A 5,917-nucleotide genomic window follows, 5' to 3' on the forward strand; every position below is an offset into this window, starting at 1 on the left:
GATTATATACTCCTGCTTTCTGTTTCTGAAATACTATCTCACAGTTTTGGATATGCTCCCAATGGTGGCTATAGAACATGGGTTTCTCTCGACTATTACACATCTTATATACTGAGAACAAAAAATTGAAATCGGAGAACAAAAGGTTGCAACAGCAAGTTACCGAACTATCTTCTGCCGAATTTTCTGCTGCCGCCAAGAAGTAACTTGAAACTCAAATTGAGAGTCTTGAAGCCCAATTCAAATTAGTTACGGACCTCAATCAAGAGTTGACCTCAAAACTTGGCGAGTTAACAGATAATTATGAAGCAGAGTTGAGTGAGAAGTTGAAGGCCTTGCAATTGAAAGAAAACGAGGTGGCATCTCTAAATAGTTCCCTTGATTTGACCAAAGCCGAGGTTGCTGCTAGGGAAAATGAATTGAAAACCTCTCAGATGGCGTTGGTGGTCTATAAGGAGCATGAAGATGTTAGTTACAAAGAATGAGCTACTGTCATGATTGAGTCAAATGAATTCAACCGACCGATTGTGAGATCCATCTTGTCTGCTTTTACTGCAGGGGCCAAAGGAGCAATTCAACAATTGGAAGAGGAGGGCTACTTAGCGTGCATTCCTCCTCTCAATTTCCTGAACCGCCGCAGACTTATTGAAGAAAGGCCTCCTGATTTGTACCCAAAACTAACTTTAACTTAATTTCCGGTTATTGTAAAGAAGGGGGATCGAGACTTTGCCATGATCCTCCGACAAACTTATGTGGTTCTGAATGGTATCCCTGGATTGCTAATCTTACTTTATCTTTAGATAATTTGTTGGTTCCAGGTAAATGTACCAAATGTCACTTGGCTTATCCATGCTCAATCTTTCTCTACGACTAATTCTCCAACAACCCGGCCGATATATAAGTACCGCCCGATATTTCGAGGGGACTTCCGATATCGGTCGATTTACCTCCTTGTCAGGTCTTATGGGTATTAACATTACACATCCTATGTGATGGCTTATACTGATTCTTTAGTCAGCGGATCTGGGTTACTTTTTGTCCCGGTCGATTCATCAGGATGGTTTGATTTAGCCCCGTTTCATCTATTGATCAATATCCGATACTCAACTTATATTCTACTATACCCATGCTTTGAACCTATGTTTATAATACTAATTTTGGCTTTGTCTTTATGAAGTCTCTTCAAACATTACTTCTAAGGAAACTTTACACCTTTTCCGAGGAAGTTTATTTGACTTCATCTCTTTCCCTTGATTTTATTCTCTGATATTATTACCTATTTATGACGATTGACATTCTGAGCACCTTTTATTCTCCTTTTCCCTTTCGTTTCTTCTGTTTAGAGGTTTTAGCACAGGACTAGAAGAGGGACAAGGGTTTACGGAGTCTTCTTCTGCTTCCTTCTGTTCATCTTTTCACTTCTCAATTCCTTTTCTTTTAACCTCTTCTCTTTATGGCGGTTTCTCCTCCGGCGTGGTTCCTCTCGTGTTCTTCCAACCTCATAGATACAGAAGAAGTGGACTTATAGGCAACTTATGGTTTTCCCTCTTACATTATCCGTCCTGCTCCTCATGAGGGTCCTCACCTTCCTCCCTTAGGATGCATCTCCATCTTCAGGGACCAAGTCTTGCAAGGTTTCAGATTCCCCCTTCACCCTTTCTTTTGTGAGGTTAGCCGTTATTTTGCTATCTCGCTCAACCAGTTAGTCCCTCAATCCTTTTCCATTCTAATAGGCTTCGTTGGAGTATCCAAACTGTTAGATTTCCCGCTGTCTCCTCATCTTTTCCATCACTTCTTCATCCCTCGTCGGGTAGATGTTGGTGTTTTTAAGTTTCAGTCTCGTCTCAAGGCCATTCTATTCAATCGCATTCCCCCTCAAGGTGAATGGTATAAAAAATTTTTTATATGCGTCTTCCTTCTCCTCCTCCATTTCCTATTCAATGGATGCATGACCTACCCCTACTTCCCGACACTCATGGTCTCCTCAATGATCCCTCTGTCGCGTCTGCTCTACCTAAACTGCGAGGGGCAAAGTTCAGTTTGCCGCATCTGATCGAAGAGGGTTTGATGTTTCCTTTCGGGATAGGCCACATTGACACTCCCTTGGACAGTTCCTTTGGTAGGTATAATTATTTTGTCTTGCCTATACTAATTAGCGTATCGTTTTTGATAATGGTGTTTAATATCTATATTGCAGCTGATGCTCTTCTTCCAGCCTTCATGTATAAAAATTCTGCTATGACTAAGTCTTTTATCAATAGCCTTGGCGAAGAATGGTTACATACCCGCCGATCCGATCCTAATCCCTCTACTCTTGGATTGCTTTCAGAGGAAGAACGACGGGCAGAGGCTGCCTCACTTGCCGAAGAGGAAGAAGAAGAGCCTTTTGTTACCTTAGTTCAGAAGCCAAATCTTACTAATACTTCTCCTTTTAGCGACTTCTTTGGTACTTTTGTGCAAATTCCTCTTATCCCAGCACCCATCTCTCTTGAGAGAGGTAAGGCCCCGACAGCTCCCACTCATCTTATCTCTAATCCTGCTCTTAGGATGATGAGACCTGGCCTGCTTATCCCTTCTTCTTCTATTGTTTCAGCTTCCCCGCTTTCTTCTCCTGAGAAGGATGATATTCCTCCTGCGTTTTCTGCTCCTTTGGCATTGGCCTTGCCCCCCTTGGCCTCTAAGTCTCGAGCTAAACGGACGCCTTGTCGGAGATCTTCTCCAAATATTAGTCCTTCAGCTGTTGAATCCCCCTCCCCTGTCTTACCATCGATTCCATCTACTTCTTTTTCTGCTCCTCTTGTTTCTGCTTTTCCTCCTATTGCGTCTTCTTCTTCTTCTCTACCTCCTGTGTCCTCCATTCCCTGACCTTTGTTCAGACAAGCTTTGGGTCTTCCTTCTCAATTGGGATGACCCTCTGAACCGTCTAGCTATGGCTCGTTACAATTACAGGGCTTATTAGCTAAATCTTGGTCACAAGGTCAAGAGCAGCTAAGGGGCCTCAGTCTTCCTCATCGAGCTGATCGTCACAGTCGCCAGGCAATAGCGGTAAGCATTTCTAGTTACATGCTATCAATTTTGTCTACTGATTCCTAATTACCTTGCCTTTTTGTTTAGTTACTTGCCTCAAGTTTACAAATTGACCAGCTACTCGTAGCTAAAGATCAGGAGAACCAGGAGTTAAAAACTCAATTGGAAACATTGAGGGTCGCGCCTCCTTCTTCTACCAGTGACCTGCCTCAATTACAAGAGAAGGTGGCCTTACAGGATCAACAGTTGGAGATCCTAAAACAAGAGTTGGAAGAATGCCAGCAACTATTAAAAGACAAAGAGCTGGCTAGAAAAACCTTAGAATTACAGGTGGATCGACTGCATTCTGATCTTCGATTGGAGATCGCTCTAAAAGAGAAAGCTCTCTTAGATGCTTCTCAGAAAAGTCTTATCTTAGAGAAAGTAGAGAAGCTTCATAATGCCTGTCTTTCTGACCAAGCTCAGGACCTGGCTTCTCATGATTTCACTATTCTACAGGAACAAGAGCTGAGGAAAGCTCAAGATAACGAATTATCACTACTCCAGAAGGAATTGGAACAGCTAAGATCGGAGAAGGATGTTTTAAAAGAACAAAACACAAAGCTGCAAGCTGATTTCCAGAATTATAAGGAGCAGGAAAAGAGTCGGTGGGAAGAATGGCGGCAAGCTTACTTACAGTCCCCAGCATTTGCCCGGGAGTTTGTTCGCAGGATAGTGGGTGCGCTAAATCATTCCGTATCGGGAGTTCTCCAACAGTTAAAAGAGGGTGGATATCTACCCAGAGAACCTCCCCTTTCTTTCATAAATCACCGCAGGCTTAATGAAGAACTACCCTCAGATTTGAAAGGCCCTTTTCCAAATGTTTAAGGAAATTATTCATAAAAACTTGTAAAGTAAGAACTGACAGTGGGAAAAAGTGCAGTTGATACTGAGTAATTAAGTACTTGCAAGGTGTAAGAAAACTTTAACACTTACTTGCTTCTCCTTTATGCTAGTTTAAGAATACCCCTTCCTGACACGCTTTTGATTGCTAAATATAAACTTTATCAGAAAAATCCCTTGTTCATCTTTCAGAGTTAAGCCTTGTCTTGATGGATTCTTCCTTAAGTAACATCCGATATGCTTTGTATCTCCCCGAGGATGAATGATCTTAGTTGAGACTGGATACGGAATTGTATAAAATTATTGATCTTCAGGCTAAGTATAATATCCCAGCCGAATTTTGAATAAAGACTTTCATATATCTGGGCTCCCGTATAGAATCCCTTCTCAATTCCTGCTTAATTAGGCTTCGAAGCCCGGAGATTCCCTGATTAATTATGCCTTACGTTAGTTTGAAATCTCTGATTTCTTCTGTGAAATCTTGCCTGATGTATTTCATAGAATTTCCCGATCAGCTCTGGTTTATAGTCTCCGGTTCCTCCTATGAAGACCCGACCGAATTACTTCATAGAATTTCCCGATCGACTTTTTCTCTGAATAGTTTAGAGTCTCCGGTTCTTCCTATGGAGGCACGTCCGGGTTACTCCATAGAATTTCCCGATCGACTTTGGTTTATACTGGTTTATAGTCTCCAGTTTCTTCTATGAAGTTCCGTCCGGGTTACTCCATAGAATGTTCCCGATCGACTTTTTCTCTGGAATAGTTTAGAGTCTCCGGTTCTTCCTATGAAGGCCCGTTCGGGTTACTTCATAGAATTTTCCGATCGACTTTTTCTCTGGAATAGTTTAGAGTCTCCGGTTCTTCCTATGAAGGCCCGTTCGGGTTACTTCATAGAGTGTTCCCGATCGACTTTGCTCTGAAATAGTTTAGAGTCTCCGGTTCCTCCTATGAAGGCCCGTTCGGGTTACTTCATAGAATTTTCCGATCGACCTTTTCTCTGGAATAGTTTAGAGTCTCCGGTTCTTCCTATGAAGGCCCGTTCGGGTTACTTCATAGAATTTTCCGATCGACTTTGGTTTATACTGGTTTATAGTCTCCGATTTCTCCTATGAAGTTCCTTCCGGATTACTTCATAGAGTGTTCCCGATCGACTTTGCTTTGAAATAGTTTAGAGTCTCCGGTTCCTCCTATGAAGACCCCACCGAATTACTTCATAGAATTTTTCGATCGACTTTTTCTCTGGAATAGTTTAGAGTCTCCGGTTCTTCCTATGAAGTTCCTTCCGGATTACTTCATAGAGTGTTCCCGATCGACTTTGGTTTATACTGGTTTATAGTCTCCGGTTTCTCCTATGAAGTTCCGTCAGGGTTACTTCATAGAGTGTTCCCGATCGACTTTGGTTTATAGGAAAGTATAATATATGGGCTAACCTCATGTTGGCTTGTAATTCCTTGAAGGGAGCTGAATAGGCCTTTAAGATTTCCCCTTATTTTACTGCTTGAAAAATAGAAAGGAGGCTTCTCCTGATGCTTATCAATTTGTATGAACCACATTTATTTCCTGTGTCAATATTTATCTTGCTTGGCTTGCACCAAAAGAAACAAAGTACATAAACTGCAAGTATCTCAATTCGCCACTGTGAACATATTTAAAGTAGTAGGATCAAATCAGGCTCGATAGGGTTGCAAATGATTAGCTCTCCAAGGGCGTTCCAACATTCTTCCTTCGGCATCTTGGAGATAGTATGAGCCTGACGCGAGCTTTTCTATTACTTTATAAGGCCCTCCCCATTGTGGTGCCAACTTACTGACATCTCCCACAGGCTTAACTCATTTCCAAACCAAATCCCCTACTTGGAAGAATCTGGGGATAACTCTTTTGTTATAATTCTGTCTCATCCGCTGTCGATAAGATATAAGATGAGTAGCAGCTTTATCTCTTATTTCCTCGATCAGGTCCAGCTCCATAAGTCGTCGATCTCTATTATCCTCATCATACAATTGTCTTC

Source organism: Zingiber officinale, chromosome 4B (genome assembly GCF_018446385.1).
Source record: "Zingiber officinale cultivar Zhangliang chromosome 4B, Zo_v1.1, whole genome shotgun sequence".
In the NCBI taxonomy this organism is placed as follows: domain Eukaryota; kingdom Viridiplantae; phylum Streptophyta; class Magnoliopsida; order Zingiberales; family Zingiberaceae; genus Zingiber; species Zingiber officinale.